Here is a 17527-nt window from a genome sequence, read left to right as displayed (position 1 = left end):
AGCGCGAGTGCAGACTTGCAGAGGCCGAGAGGCAGGGTCTCTCATGTTTGTGCGTAAAAGTATATAATAATGGTCGTCTATCAGCGTCTGAAATCAGTTTCAGAAATTGCGAACGGGCTGCAGAATTTGCAATTACGCGCTTGTACTTAATGATTACTGTGTGAGAAGAAATATTATAATAATTTTTTATTCGCGCACAAAGCACAAACGAACGACGTCTGTAATTATTTTTTCTTCCTTCGGGAACTCCATTGAAAATGTGAGATCAAGTCATAAATGTTTCGTGTAAAAAAGAAGAAACTCTAAATCATATACGTGTTTGAGCAATTTTCATCGTTTGATCGGAAAGAAAGTTGAGATATGATGAAAAGCGGCGTTACTCTGGGCATGTCATGCATAATAATGTACGTTGATCGATGTATCACGCTGATTTCCAAGGCAAAGTCAAATAAATTACACCGTCTGTACACACATTGACAGTTTAATAAAATTGCATGATCTGGGACACAGCAGTAGTTACTTCTTAGCCTCTTAAAGTGGATTGATACATGGTTACAGTTGAAAATTATTTTAATAAACAATTTGTTCAACAATTTAACAGTAAAAATTCCAATTTTTTAAATTTTCTGCACAATTTCCAGCGATTAACCATATTTTCTTTGCAGATTTCTATTCCTCTCGTCGAGATCTGTCCAACAGCGTTTTTATGGAAACTCTTTGCTGTGAAATAAAATAGGATTTCAAGTAAGGAGACAGTCCTCACCATTTGCAGCCACTTTTCTATGAAATTTGCAGTGCTAATTTTGGCTTCAATTAAATAATCCTAAAAGAAGAGTTCAGCATTGGTAACATGCATTTTTCAGGATTTTGCAGTAATAATCCTCTTTAAGGACTAATTTGAAATGTTTTCCCACCCAAATTGGAAATTTTTGTGTTTGTTATTATTTTTCTACTTTATTAAGGGTTTCAATAAAAAAATTAAGCCTTTAAACCTAGCAAGAACTCCGAAATGGTATTGAGGCAATTTTACCATGTTGTGTATTTTTTTAACTCGGTATAATTTTTTTAAAATCTCATACACAATCTAAAAAGTTACAAATTTTGGAAGAAAATGCATGTTTTCCTCTAAATTATTTAACTCGATCATGTAGTCTATCATCTTTTTAATTCCTGACCCTACTGATATAGTTTCGAAACCTATATAGTTTTAGTGTTTCCACTGAATGAAACGTTGTGGAGGAATCGCGCGCGCGCGTGCGTTTGATTAATGAAGGGTGTAAAGCAACATCAAAAGCCGGTGTTTCGGCCTCTTTTTGTGACGAGAACAGAATGTTATGTCACCTTATATCAGGGGACACGAAATGCCGTCCGATAAAGTTATTAAAAAACAGTAAATTAGGCGCAGGTAGATGAGCAGGCCCGTGCAGCCAGCCAGCCAGCCAGTTGGTCGCTCGATCTTCTTTCTGCCGTGCTCAAGGGGACGGCGGGCGCGCAGATAGATTTTCATGAGATGAACGAATATCTGTTTTAGGAGTTAACGACGTGTAAAAGATGTCAACCTTATCAGAAAATAAAAAGCAAGCAAGCCCGTCCATGGGATACTGCCCGCGTGCGTTCATTATTGTAAAGGGGGCATCCAGTTTTGAGCAGGCAGCTTTCATGTCTAATGTTACCTCAACCCGAAGGCACAAACTGTCGTGTTCAGTTGCAAAAGCAAAATACCTACTTGATCTATATAGGGCTGTGAAAGTAAGACGGTGTTTTTTTAAATAGTCAGCTATTTTTAGACTGTTGTTTGGTGCGAAATTGACGGTTTTTAGACATCATTTTAGCCCGATTAACGTTTTTCGGCTAAAATTTTGCATTTTCCCGATGTTTTTATGGCTAAATGTCATTTTCTTGACGAGCAGGGGTGCTCCAAAAGCACGAAAGAATAAAATAAATCACGATTTGAAATAGACCTTGTTGAGATAAATTATACTGTGGATCATTTATCCTTTTCTGGGAGGGACCCAAGTCAAAAGTTATTCCAATTGTTCCCTCAATCAACCCTTCAACCAATCCTATCTGGCCTGCTGTCTGATTAAAACTTCAAAAATCAGTCTCAGGAATGGACTGACAAATTTTCTGGGCTCACTTCGGCTTTGTCCGCAAGGGCAGGGTCTTAGTAACGTGTTTTCCTGAAGTGTCGCCCTTTCTCACATGATTTATATATATGCATTTGACTTGTGATAACATTAATGTATTATGACAAAGTGTGAGAATAAATAATAATAATCATAAAAAGTGAAAAAATTGAAGTGCAGAAGATTGCAAAAAAAACCAGGAATATTTTAAAATGGAATATTTAACGTTTTTTCAGTTTGGAATAGTGTTGAAGGGGTGGTTAGGGGGAGGGTTGAAGGGACGTCTGAATTGATACCCAGCCAACCTACCGAAAACGGTGACAGCGAAAGCATCATTTTTATTCCCTTTTTGCATGAAAAATTTCCTTCAAAATTAAAACTGTGGCCAAAATGTCTACTAGCGAATCAAAATCTACAGATTTTTAGTCAATTTAGACAAAAACATTGACATTTAAGGTTTAAAAGGAAGCAGCTTACAAACCAATTTACGTCACCAGTCCATATCAAAACAAAACTAATCGATCAGACAAAATAAAGGACACGTATAAATCTAGAAAATAATTTTAGAGCAGTTTCGCGAACTCTTCTTCTTCTCCACGTAGCACAATTTGTCAAAAAGCAGGTCCAGCGCAGAAGGTGAGAAGCGTGTGGGATTAAATTTTGGAATCCCGCCGGCTCTGGCTGCAAAATAATAAGCCGCACAAATATTTTTCACCGCGCCACTCTCCTCTTGATACCTATAATACGAAAGTATAAATATATGTACAGTATTTGCCGGGGCCGAGCGGCAGCGACGAGCCAGCCAGCCAGCCAGCGAACGTTTCCGAGCAATGGAGAATAAATTTTTATATCATAAATTCTTTGATGCTTATCTGAACTACCACAGCCAAAATGCTACCAAGGAGAACCAGCTTGTGGGTAAACCTATGGGTTCACAATTTAAATTGTCGCTCTTCAAACCACTTACAAGATGTTTTCTTTCTTGCCAGCTACATACATTATCCCCGCTCGCCAAGAACAAAAATACACGTATGTACATAAGGCCAGTACCTACGTGCCTTCATAAATATGACTGCCCTCGGTGCGCTAATTTATTTCCAGATTTCATCGCGGCTCAATTTTCATTACGCGATCTACATTTCAAGATGAGTTAGCAGCAGACGCTCGATTTTTGATAATTCCCGTCGTCTAATTTGCCTCCGTGGGCAACGTTCTCTGCGCAGATAAATTTCTGAACCAAAATCCTCAGCAGTCAGGTCGAAGCCATGCTCGGAGTAGCGCGCGGTCTCGCCTTACACCTCACTCAGAAATCAATAACCGGCCGAAATCATCGGGCTGTAACCCAATATCCAGTCCCCCGGCCGGTGGACCAAGCGCGGAAGTTGAACAAGATTGATGTACTTTTAATTAATTGTTGTCTTAAGTAATTACTTTCGATTAGCGAAAAATAATAAATTATCGCACGGCAAGGCCGGCAGAGGAGGGCAATGTAATAAAATTAATAGACAATGCTGCCTGTGCGGTGCTATTATAATGAGAAGAGAGAGAGAGGAGAAGCGGCAGAAGGGTCGAGCCGCGAGGTGTGGGAAAGGGTGGGGGCGCAGGTGGCAGCACCGGCGTTAAGGTCGGCCCAGGGAGTGTTCGCGGTGCTCTCGCTTACAGTCAGATTGCCACTCGCACCTCTCACATGTTTCTCTGACTGATTGTGCGCACCGCTGCTCATCTCCAGCGCATTTGCAACAATTTTCACGAATTGCTGCGTGGTTTGCACCTAGTGTTCGTTTCGTGCCACTTTGTTTACGCCGCCGAGCAGGGAATCTGCACTTCTGCAAACTGTTTTCACTTGTGCCGAGTGCTCGAAGGACACCTTTTGGTGAGTACCATTCGAATCAAATAATTGAATTTAATTAGAATCTTTAAAAAACATCGACAAGTTTTCGTGACCATTTGTCAAGGCGGCTCGTCTAATTGGATGCACACTTCTCGGGTTTGAAACCACTTCGTGCACAGCCGGAAAGAAAAGTTGTGTCGGATAATCTCACTAGCTCACTCGGACGCACGATCCAGCGCAAAAATGCGAGAGAGCGAGCGTGTGCCCAAAGGGTCAAAACCGAAATTCATTTGCAATTTTTATTCGCCAGCACCTGCTGTCGTCTCTTAAATTCGCCGCATGCAGCCCTATCCGCATTGCTGGAGGGCGCGTGAAACGAATTTGGCTCTCAGCATCGAGCAGATTTGTCTGCTGCCCCGTGCAGATTGTAAATGCCGTTGTGTTTGGCAGCTTATCTCTTGGAAATCAGCGATTCAGGAATGTTTTGTTTAGTCCTCCGAGCGCATATGTTACGGACGAAACCTTTTTTTTCTGCGTGAGTCGATTTCTAGAAAAATTAGTTGTTCTTCTTTTTCAATCGTTTTTCTGGTCTTTGCTTACTTAGAGACCTGACTGGATCGGAGCCAATTTTAGTAATTGGCGGAGCAGGCAGGGCGCACTTGGCGCTCTTCATTTCGGAGTAACAGCTCGTAAAAAACCATCAGGAGAGCGCGGGGTCCATCATCATCATCATAACTCATTTATCTCGGTATTGAGTTTAGAGCGCGGTGCAAACGTGTTATTATCAAATATAATACGTGTTGAGGTAATTACCCGAGAGAGTGTAACAGAGTGGCTACTGCGCCGCGCGCGCTCGATAATTAAATTAAAACCACACACGCTCTCGCCATTGTCGGATCGATCTGCCAGCTTTTTGTCCGGCCAGAATCGAAAATTTCAAACGAATCCAGCGAGATCATCAAAAGGTTATTATTTATTCCCAGCTGCTTTTCGAGTGTGTGTGTGTGTCTGTGTGTATAACACATTTATAAATATTTCGCTGCTCCTCTCACACTCCGTTAAAAGTCAATTAATCAGCGTCACAGAAATGCATCTCGCGCGCCAGGGACCAGATCGCGGCTGCTTGCTTTTCTCATTATGATCCGCTGCTGCTTCTTACGCCGCGCGGCTTGGATGTGTCATAAGATATGCGGAATTCAAATATCTTGTTGGCCGAGTGCATTTTTCATCCTTACAAAGTTGCATATGGCGCTGACTTAGTATCGCGCGCGATTGAGCAATTTCCAACGCATCTCACCTTGAATAATCACAAAGACACTCCTTTTCCATTACTCATTGTGTTGCAGCCAGCACGCAATTCATTTGAACGATAAATTTGTCTATGTTTCCATGCAGCATCTCGGGTTGTAAATACCGATTTAATTGTGATTCAATGCACGCGTACTAAAATTTTACGACAAAAGAGCGCTTTTTACAGCGTGTTCTGGTGTTTATGGCGTGGCAAAGAGCTCCTGGCTGAAAAGTGCATTCCATTGTTGCCATCGCGCCTCGAACAATGCAGAGGAGGCGTTTTATACTTATAAATAAATAAATTATTGTATACCGTTGTGTGCTAATGAGAAACGCACCTTGAATATATCTAAGGGTTTTAAATAATTGTGCGCGGCGGTGACAGCAATCTCTGAAAAGTTAATTGCGCGGAGGATTATTTTTTTGCGGTATTTTTCTGGTCTAGTGATTCGCTAGCAGCGGCTGGGAGTCGCATTAATTAAAATTTATCTGCGGCTCGAACGAGTGTAACACGAGCAGAAACGTGCGACGCGACATTAAATCATAAGTTATTGCGCTTTTAATTAGCTGGCGCGGTCATTACGCTATTTGTTGGCACACCGATCGCGCGGCGCAAAACAAACGTTCTACAAATACAAAATATATTATATTTCACGGGATTATGAATGTGCGAGAGCGAGTGAGAGCTAAGTGCCTGTATTCCAATAATAAAGCGATAAATTATGTTTAACGTCGCATTTGAATTTATTGACGACTGCTGGTACGCAGTGACGGCGGTGTCATTTATCAAGATCGATTGGTAATTAATGCATTGAGCAATATTTCAGCCCAGAATATATGTTATACAAATAATGAGAAAGCTCGCTCGACTATTAATTGGAAATTAAATGTTAACCTGCTGATACATTTCTCATATATTGCTCTGAAATTAAAACTATTAAATTTAACAACTTGCTAGCCCTGTTCCCAATGCAGTGCGAACCGCCATGTCATGTTATCAATAATAAGCAGGAGGCAAAATTTATAAAACATTAATAACTATGGAATATCATGCAAAAAATATTTTAAAATTTAAAATAAATTTAAATATAGAGTAAATATACAAATATTTTGTAATAAAATTAATAAAAGCAAAATTATTTACATTATTTGAATAAAATAATATTAAGTCAATAATTTTACAATAAATATAATAATTATTTACAATTTAGGTTTACGTATTTAAAGAAGATTTATACTTGAAAATCCAAAAAAATGCTTGTTGTCAATGCATGAACCTATCTCTTACGATTCAGTTAAAGCCCAAATCGACCTAATTCTTTTTAAGAAATGTTGCTGAAAGTTAGCATGAATTTAAATTAGTAAGGTCTGTCTCCTTACTTGTAATTGTATGTATTTTATTTCACAACAAATAGTTTCTCTAAAAAGTTTCACACGCTGTTTTTTGAGAAAATTGCAAAAATTGGAATTTTTACTGTAGCCAGGTCCTTTTTTAACTGTTGAAAATTGTAGAACAAATTGTTCATTACGTCCAACAATTCAAATAATTTTAATTTTTTGCCTCTTTAATAAAAAAATTGAATAAAATTTTCTTAATCAAAAGCACACCTCAAAATTACAAATTTTATTATTAATAATCGAAAACCACATTGCACAAACTACGATGAAGGGTTCAGTAGCCAAAAGCATAGCGAATAAAATTATAAATCGAGCAGGCTCTTTTCTATCGAGCATGAGCGAGTGAAACGCGTTCCAAGGAAGAGTTGCACAAGAGAGAGAAGAAGAAGAAGAAGACGAGGAGCATATAAGCAGATTTAACTGTAAATACAAGCAAGCAAGCAAGCATGCGAGAGCCGCGCGAGAGTGGACCCAGTGAAAAAGACGAGCCAGCGTACCTTATTATAATGCTGTAAATTATCAAGCACTCAAATGAGCAGTGAGTGTCTGTGTATTTTATTTAAAGAGCGCACACACAGAGCGGCATTTAAAGAATTAGTAATTACCATCGAGGGCTATCTCTCGAATGTTGTTACATAAAACGGCCGCTTTTAGACTACCAGCAATAAATTTGAATCCGCGCGCCCAAAATCACTTTTCCATTCATTTTGTTTGCTACGAATTAAAAATCCCGAATCAAAATAAATTTGCTAGATTGAATCTCTAGCAGGCGTTTTTCTCTTAAATCACGATCTTTGCGTCCAATTTCTGCGCTCGGTGCAATTAATCAGGATGATTGCGTCAAAATGCGCGAATCAGGCGAATCCGGTCGGCGAGCAGCGCTAGAGAGCCCTTCTGACATCTGGCCACCAAGACACAAATGGTGTATAAACCGAATTCCATTGCCTAAGCGAGTGTCACTCGCCTTCGCAAAAATCCACTCGCGTAAGTATTATTTTATTGGCCGAATTTTACGCCGACATGATATATTGCGCTAGTCGCTTTTTTAATGATTGTAGTGGCCCGTGCTTTTGTCAGGCGCGGAATAATGGAATGATGGCAGAGGAAGAAAAGGCAAACGAGACTGAAAAAGATTAAGAGTCAAATGAGTTATGTATATTCAGCGACGACGAATACTTTTAACCGGGCTCGGCCGCGCGGGCACACACACACACACACATTATTTCGAGAGCGAGCGAGCGAGCGCGCGATGTTAAAAATCTGCTGCCGCTGCCGCCGCTGCCGCAGCCGCCGCCGCCGCTTAATTTTAAAACACACCCATTAAATATTTATGTATCAGATATTTGTCTGCGCCGCGTACACATACATAAAATTATCGTCCACACGCAAAAAATGTGACTCGCGGAAATTTTATTCATTAAGAAAATAATATATGTTTAATTCGTGTCTCTTTCTGCTCCTCAACTTGATAAGGGATTATCTTTTCGAGCCGAGACTTCAAAAATTATATATGTCCCCTGCTTCTGTGCACTTGCCCGATGACTTGCGACGGCAATAAATTACGCCCGCCTCGCTCTCAAAGCCAAACGGTGGGTGTGGGAAATTGCAATTTTCTGCTGTCGATTTGAATTTGTGCGCACTCGGTTAATTGAAGAACTCGTGTTTTGACAAATTGGACGCAAATTAGCATGTCAATATGAATATACTGCTGGATATACAGTGGATTTATTTTCCTCTACAGAGAAGAAATGAAAAATTTTGTCTTGTATATTTTAAAATTTATTGTAGACCGTTTTAGGAACAATGTAGATTCAAAATTTAGCATTTTTTGTGAGAAATCTCTCATTTTTGTACGATTGTCAATACATAATCATCATTTTTTTTAAGGAGAAATTTACCAAATGAACGAACTAATAGAGAATAATATTTTTAAACAACAAATTTCCAGTCCATATTTCCCTGTTTACAATTAGAAGCATTTACAAAGAAATCGAAAACTGATTTTCATTCAATTTTTTATTTTAACCATAGTTTAATCATACCTGAACATTAATTGAGCTTTTTAAACTCCTTACAAACGAGATGTAAATTTTTTCTCGTTGCAAAGAGTTTGGAAAATGGAAATATAAACTTTCTAAATATTTTGGAACGCGTTAGCATGTGTGAAAATATCGTTTAGACTGAAAAATTATTGTAAATAAAAAATTCAGCCAAAAACGGAACCTTGAGAAAATTATCCGGGCACGAAAAGGAATATTATGGCCTTTTGCTTCTTGATTTTTAACCAATTTAAATTATTTTAAGTTGGGTTTTCACTTTTATTCGGTTTAAATGGCATAAAATTGTATGATTCGTGCTCATTTAATATTCCCGCAACGATTGAAAGCGCAGAAAAAATTTTCTACCGTCTAAAATTCACAGCCGAAGAAATCGAAATATTTACCATATAAAATTACGAATGTCATTGCGCAAAAGTTTCCTGTGTGGTCCGCGATTGGCAAGTCACTTACGACTCATTAATATCGAATTACCATAATTAATTGCATGTAGTACCTAATTACAAAGGCCAACACACTGGCAGAAATAACGCATGAAATATGCATCACGCGGGCGACAAGAAAATGTTCCTGGGCTCTCGGCTCGATCGGCAGCAAGGGCAACACGCGCATACTTTACAGCCTTCGTAATAATAATGCATGTAAAAAATAAAAATCTGTATTACAAGTACATGAAATATGATGGCTGCCGATATGAATAATGAAGGCTCCAAAGTGGTCGTCGGACGGACGGACGCGACGGACGCTGTGCTGTGGAAACGCAGGAAAAAATCATGAATGCCAAAGTGGCAGAATGTAAAGCAGTTTTGATGTGTGTGCAGATCGGCGCTGCGATTGGCTGACATAATATGCATTAATGCATACACCGCTCACAGGAAAATAACACGGCAAGAAGCAGCTTTTTTGCATCTTAAGTGCAGCGTTTCGGAAAAATTATTGGAATTATTATGCTTTTCACGGACGCGCAGATCGCAGATTATAGCGGCTCCGAGACGCGTCAATCCAACTGGAGCAAAATTAAATTTGCTAGCCTAGAAATGGGTTATTGCTTAATGTTAAAAAAATTGTGGGAAATATTTTTCAATTCCTTGTGTTCGAAGCCGCTCACAGATTGTACCAGCGTACATTTTCGATTTTAATGTTTTTGCGCTGCGATTTAAGACTCAATCCCATCACTGTGCATTTTTCACTTAATTTGTTTTCTTTTGACGTGCTGAAAACCAAAATCGGTTAAGCCAATCGCCTTAGTATCGTGAAAATCACAATTTTTAAATAAAAAATATTTTCCGACGTTTCTACCGCGAATGGCAGGACTGGTTTTTGTTTTCAGCACGTCTAAAGAAATAATTCTAGAAGAAGAATGCACCAGGACAGAGTTTTAAATCACAGCGCAAAAGTTCATTAAAATCTAAAAAGAATCCACTGGCACCATCTATTTGTGGGTTCAAACACTAAGGGTTTGCGCAATTGGTAATTTGCTAAATTAATGAAATACTTTAATAATTGTGCTGGAAGTGCTACTTGCTAGACAGTGTGCAATTTCTGAACTCCGCTCGACAAATAAGACCAAAAGGACAAATATTTTAAATTTGTAAATCTAAGATGGTCCGTCTAAAAAATCATTAAAACGGAATACAAGTCCATTTGAAAATTTGAGAGAGACTTCCGGACATTTCCAACTTTGCAGAACAGCTAACTTTGAAACTTAAAATGAAGAATTTGCTTCTTTTTTTAATTTCATCTCAAGTGGATACTTTTCTTCTCCGTCCAATTCCCCTTTCAATTGAGTTTTTTGTAAGAAACTAGATTAAATATACTGGATAATTTCCTGTAGAAAATCTTTTATGAAACATTTGATTTCCCTATTGGAACAGCATTCAATATTTTAATTTGTTCTATTTGCTTAATTGTATAAATGTAAATCATGTAATTTTTCCGTCTTAATTTCCATATTAAGTGTAACAAATCTAATTTAATAATTTCGATGTTTGATTTAGCCAAAAAATAATTTTTATTCGCAATTGCAATCCATTCTCCAAGAACAATTTCCCTCGCTCTAAATTTTGCATTGTTTGCTAAAAGGCTTGAGAAACATTTCTTGCTTTCAAATAATTCGAAAACCATTTGATGAATCGGAAAAGCTCTTTCTGATATTATTGAAATTGTTTCGAGTTAATTGCGAGTTGGGGTCTTGCGCGGAACCGCACGGTACACACAATCGCGCGCGGCGGCTGGATTTTAGAAGCCGCCACCGCTTGAAATAATATATTATGAGCAAGGCTATGCGCGCACAACCGAATACTTCGGGCTGGTAATGCATTTAAAAACAACGCACAGCACTTAACTCATTGCTCGAGGAATTCGCAATACATCAGCGCAGCCATCACCGAAAGTATGCCCAGCAGAGCGCGGCGCGCAGCAGTTATATTTTTTTTTCAGCAGTTAGCTGCACAGCACAGAGAGTCTCTCGCTTAATTCACCTTAAATGAGTGGTTTATTTTGGCCGCGCGCGTGTATTTGGAGGACGACGCGTCAAAAATTCTGCAAATTAGACGCCATTCCTTCGTATACAAAGTAACACTCTCGGGCCCGAAGAGACTTTTTTCCGCCACGTGCAGGACGAAATACCGTTGACCCTATCGGTGTTTGATATTTAATTGGGATTTTATTGGACGCCGGTAGAGTTCGGAAACAGCTGTAAAGCATTTTCCCTGGAAGCAGCCGTTCACCCACCGTGAGATCTAGTTGCAGACGCGGCGGCGAACGCGGCTTTTGCTGCGGGCAGTCGGTCCCACCGACCGCCCCCTGCTTTTTAATTCAAGGGCCTACTTTTTATAATAAAAGTGTTGCCTCCAACACACACTCACTCGCTTGATGCTCTACATAGACGAGAGTCTGCTTGCTGTGTGTAAAAGTATCCGACTTTCCTGCCTGCCAGGCGATGAGATGCACTCTGGAATGCATACGGAACCCAAAATCAACATCTTCTCTACTTGTGCATGATAATCAGTTTTTTCTCTCTCCCGACCGGCCGCTCTGGGAAAATTGATAATTATTGACCCACATTATGCCCGCGTGCACCATAAAAGGGCCGCGAACGATCTTCCCTTGTGGGAAATGTGTCTGCATTTCGGAGAATTGCATGCGATCTACAAAACAGATTCGTTTTTACTCTGCTTTTATTGCCTGACCAGCTCGGGAGAACCTCCTAATTTTCATATTTGTGTATTCATGCCTCGGTTTTGCCGAGTTGTTTTGTTTTCATGCGGCAAAAAATGAAACGCACAGCAACGCCAACCCACTTTTCGTTATATACGCACACTCGATTATGCATGCATGCAGGAAAAGTGAGGGGCTAACCTTGCTCAAATGAAAATCAGTTACAACTGGAAGCGCTTTTTTGCCGGACTGGCCTGATTTCTGCTGGCTGCTGCAGCTCGGCAATCGAATCGACAGTTGTGAAAATCATTGCAATCTGAATGAGCAGTGTAATTTGGCCGGCAAAAGCTAAAACGGCGCTTATCTTGATTACTGTGATTGTGTCAGTCCGTTTTTCACATGGATTCTTTTACCACTCCTCAAGGTAAGAACATTCAGTGAAACGACGCAATTAAAGATAATTTGGATCGAAAAACAAGCAGGAAATTAATTTTTACAGGCATTTACTTGCATTTTTCGAAGCACAAGGCAACAAAGCTAATGTAAAACCGATCAAACAGACCGTAGTCATCGTAATGCACCCGTTTAATTTCAAAAAATAATAATAAATAAATAAACACGTTATAAATAATTTTTATTTTTGAAAGTTTACCATTTAATTTTATTTTCATTGAAAAATAAGCCTAAACCGTTGCCAAACATAAGAAATGTTGCAATAAAAATTTAATACGATATATGAAAATAATTTAAAAATTGTCAATCTGGCTCTGAGGAATCGAGAAATAAATTTTTTTTTCATATCGACTAAAGAGTTTCATTCTTTTTTCTTTCAAACCCTGACGAATTTTTCTTGCAGCCGTTCAAATCGCCTGAAAATTATTGCGCGAGGAGTACGTGCAGCGCAGGGGCCGATTTGGCCGTCACTTAGGATTCTTTACGAGCAGCCGATTCGGCGTCTAATTAATTATTCGGAGCACAAACGCCGCGATCGCTATCGGAAGACGCCGCGCGGAGTCATTTCTCGTGGAAATGAAGCAGCAAATTAAAAAATAATAAACTGACGGGCGAATCACGAAATGCCAATATATTTTTACGACCGGCCGAATTTCCCACACGGCGCGGATTTTGTTTGATTCGCTTGTCAGCGACGCGGACGGCAAAATATCTTCTAAAATAATAATAATAATAGCTAGGCGAGAGAGTTGCGGCTGCGGCGGCGGCAGCGGCGGTGCCCTGATAAAATGTTTGTTGCCGTATCATCATCGGCGCATAATGTAATCAAGGCTGGCTCACTCGCTCGGCTGCTCCTCCGACCATTATTGCTCTGCATTAAACACCCACGACCCCCTCTACTCGTCTTTTGATATTACACACGAAAAGAGCCGGAGAGCTAGCTATAGCAGCTCGGCTGGTGCGTCGACGTTTTTTTTCTCTTCATCATCATCGGCGTAATAAAAACGACGGGAATGAGACTGAGAGAGGCCGCGCCATGTCTGCGGGCATCGAATTCCCAGCTAACTTTCGGCCCATAACGCTCGCTTCGCCGCTCAAAACGCGCCCAGCCTCAATAATCTCTCAATAAAATCTTCCAGCCGGTTGGACGCCGCGGACGGAAAATTGAAATTTGTTAACCGCGCGTCTCCAGCATTTAAAAATCTTCATCAAAACATTACCGAATAATTTAGCCAGCGATTTCCACTAAGAGATATTTTGCAATTTCATCGGCAACGACGGAGATCTGATTTTGTTGGTGAATGAAACGAATTCCAAGTGAGTCACTGCTTTAAAGGCAGAGATTTTGATATGAAATTAATTCAATTTATAATTAATCATTTTTAAAAGAGCCAAGCAAGAATTTTTCCAATCGGCCACATTTGTCGCGGTGCAAAATTCAATCAAGAGTCCGTCGCGCAGCGTCCAGCGTGCTGCAAAAAGGGCAAAAAGGAGCGTTTCTCGAGAATTTCTCGTTGCTGAGTCAGAAGGAGTGTGGCGGCGTTTCGGTAAAGCAGCGAATTAATCCGCCGCTACCGCTTTGTCATTAGTCATCTTCAGCGACAATCGCCCATTGGCAGCCGTTTAATTATTCGCATAATTTGCGCACTCCTTTTTTTTAATGCTCATTGTAATGAGCGCGGCCGTGCTCCTCCTAATTTGCAGCTGCAAGGGTGTGTTCACGTTTCGCTCAAAATGGAATAGCTGCATGACAAATGGCTCTTTGCAATCGTGTTGTTTCCCTTCTGACGCTTAAAAGGATTGTCTGAACTCTGGAAATTAAATTATTTTTAATCCAATATGAGGCAAAAATATGTTTCATTTTAATAAGTCAAATTTTATAGACTAGCTTTAATTAGTTTTGTAAATAGAACCTGCAATTAAATATTAAAAAACTTCTAAACTAAAAAATACTAAATTTCTTTTTTTCTTGTATAATATAGTATATGTAATAAAAACTCGTTTTAATATATTAAGTTTTAAATTTATTTTTCAAATAAAGTTATAACTGCTTATTTTAGCTATGCAAAAATAATTTATATAAATTTAAGTGAGACGTTTAACTCTTAAATTAATCAACAAGAAAATGTGGAGTAATCGATGTTGCAGATAATATATTAATAAATCCTGATCTGAGATAGCAAAATTGCCAAGGGAAAAAATAAAGACATTGTTCTAGCCCTCTAGAAAAATGAAAAATCTAGGACTACACCAAAGTCTAATTTCCCGCAAGCTTGTTCAGTTCAATCTTGAATTCTAATTTAAATTTTACAGCAGCCTCTAATTTTAGAAAACAGATCTCGCGTAAAATTGTAAACCTTGGGCATAAATTTCCGTATTCCTATAGTAGTAAAATAAATTGAATGTAGCTCTCAATAATTCGTACATCGATTGATAATTGCTTGAACTATTGATCTGCAATTTGCCGAGTGTGCGTTACGAACAATGAGTGAAATAATGAGCAAGTTGTTGTAAAACTCGTTCCAGTTGCTCAATGCATCCGCAACTCCCTCGACAAAAAGCCAAATGCGGCTCGATTTGTTCGATCGTGCCTGGCTGAGACGCAGAATAAATCTCTCTGTGTGCGCGTTTTCTACGTAAAAAGTCGCTTTTCGAAAAGCGCGCATTGCATTCCGCTTTAGACACGGAGTGCGTGTCTGTGTTTGTTTAGACAAATTGTGTGCCAGCTTTATTTGTTACTCGCGGAGAGATCTCTTGCTCCGAATATGGCTTCACGCGTCTCATTGAATTAGCCTCGACGCTAACTCAGTTTCCATACATCAACAATTAAACGGCAATAAAACGTGAGCGAAATTAATTTCTCGCTCTCAACACAAGCAACATACGCCATTGAAATTCAAATGAATGATTTATCCGGCGCGAGTAAAAGCGAGAAGCTGTCCATTTTGGTATTAGAGCGTGCGTTTTGTAACCTGCAGCCGCACTTAATCCGATGTGACGCGCTAATGTCGTTGCATGCGTATTCACGACAGTTTAAGGCAATCAAGATTTCAGCCTGCGTCAGCTTTTTTTTATTTCTAAGTTGCGATACTGACCGCACCAAGCTTGGAAAGCTCGTTGACAAAGATTTTGATCGTGTAAAAACTTATTAAAGCGGTGGATTAATACAGGGCGACAGTTGAAAATTGTTTGAATCGATAAAAAATTTACTCTAATCAAAAAAGCGACCCTGCTACAGTAAAAATTCAATTTATGCCAATTTTCTCCAAAATTTGCAGCGCTCGACCACATTTTTTTGGCAGAGATCTGTCCAACAGCGTATCAAACCTTTTAGGAAGACTCTTTGTTGGGAAATAAAATAGGATTTCAAGTTAAGGAGACAATCGTAGTAAAGAGACAGCCCTGACAAAAATTTCCAATTTTATTTGCTTAAAATAAAATTCCTTCATCGCTTCAAAGAGCTTTTCCCCCAATTTTAAATCAAAACGCGGCTTAAAAAGGTCGAAAGGAGGAAAGAACCTTTTAAATCGCAGTGCAGAGAGGCCTGGGGGGTTGCGGGTGGGAGTCTGGGCAAAGCTCACCATTCCGCGGCGAGCTAGCACGAAGCATTCTCGGAATTCGCACTGACCAATCTGACACGCAGATAAGGGCCGTTTTTACATCTCTCTTTGCTGCGCGCGCGAGAGAGAGAGCTCTTTCACGGCGCGCGGCGTGTATTGCACACGGAAAAGTATGGTGTGCACTGCAAATGCATAAAATAAAAGCAAGCTGCGAGAGTGAGTGAGTGAGTGAGGCACGCCACAATACATGCACTTGTGTAAATTTATGTATTGATTCAAACTTGCTCGCTCGCATGCAAAGCACAATAAAGCATTCGCCCTGCCGCGGCCAACCGGCCGGCCGGCCGACCGGCCCCGGAGATGTGGCGAGATAGTGCACACAATAAATTCCAATTGCAGCCGAGCAGAGATCAATCTGTACTTTTAACCTCCCCGTGAGCCCGGCCAGCCAACCAGCCAGCCAGGCAGCGAGTGCATCGTGTAAAGAGAAGCGTGTTATGCACTTTGCTGCCGCTTTTATGTATTATAAACACTCGCGGGCATGTGATTATGTGCGGTTAAAAGGGCCTGGCGAATTTCGCATGTAAGCAACCAGCGCCGAGCCGGGCGTTTATTGCATTTCGCCCTCGGGCCGCGTTAGCATTTGCATGATTTTATGGAAAGGTGTCGATCAGGCGAAATCAAGCGCGGACAAGAGCCTTTTCCTGCTCCGCGCCAGACAAACCAGACTTGTTTTCGCCACGAAGGGCATTTTCACGTGAAGGTTTAACTAATCCGCATATCGATGCTATTTTCGCCACTCTTTAAATTGGCGGTACAATTTTGGCTGTCTCATTATCTCGGAAATCATTGTCAAAAATGCGGTGTAAATTTACGAGACTGACGAATCACAATTGAAAATTCTTTTTTTTCTTTATCTAACCGTTAGCTGTGGAGAAACGGTAGATAAATATCAATCACTAATTAATTAAATGAACAGTCAACCAAATTTAAAGAGGATTGATACTGCTAAATCGTGGAAAATGCTTGTTACCATTGCATGAACTCATCCCTGAGGATTCAATTGAAGCCAAAATTGACTGTAAATTTTGGTGAAGACTGTCTCCTTTCTTGAAATCCTATTTTATTTCCCAACAAAGAGTTTCCCTAAACACGCAGTTGGGCAGATCTCGACGTAAGGAATCGAAATCTGCCAAGAAAATGTGGTCAAGTGCAGGAAATTTCGGAGAAAATTTGAAAAATTCGATTTTTTAACTCTTAAATTACAGAAAAAAATAGTTCATTGCATCCAACAATCAAAATGTATGCAACCCGTCCAGTTATTCCAGCAAGCAGGTTGCATACCCTCCGCCAAACCACCCCCGGCGGCCCTCTGTTGTCGTGTTGATCGTGGCGGGGAGAACAAGCTGCTAGCAAGTGCGGGAATTGAAACGAGGCGGCGACCGACCAACACCTGTTGCTGCGCGTAATAAATGATTCTTCCTGTCTCCGTGGCTGCATTTCACATAATTTATGCCTGCGCAAAGCAAACACAGGCGGCTGCCGAGAAGCGATAATTACAACCGAAGCATGGTGCGTCTCGAAAAACTAATATGCCAAACATAGGGTTGATTTGTCAGACGAGCACCGCCTGTCGCTCCATTTTTAAATGAC

General features: G+C 40.1%; 1 protein-coding gene across 1 annotated transcript in view; it reads left to right on the top strand.

Moving 5' to 3' along the window:
• The first annotated feature begins 3782 nt into the window (after positions 1–3782).
• Positions 3783–17527, top strand: part of fj (four-jointed) — a 45851-nt gene continuing 32106 nt past the window's right edge. Inside the window, exon 1 of the mRNA XM_065489007.1 lies at positions 3783–3999. The gene's annotated coding sequence lies outside the window, so the exon portion shown is untranslated. The remainder of the gene's footprint in view (positions 4000–17527) is intronic.

The sequence above is a fragment of the Cloeon dipterum genome, chromosome 4, assembly GCF_949628265.1.
Source record: "Cloeon dipterum chromosome 4, ieCloDipt1.1, whole genome shotgun sequence".
Taxonomy (NCBI): domain Eukaryota; kingdom Metazoa; phylum Arthropoda; class Insecta; order Ephemeroptera; family Baetidae; genus Cloeon; species Cloeon dipterum.
Note: the sequence above shows the minus strand (reverse complement) of the source record. Positions and strands in the feature narration are given on the sequence as shown.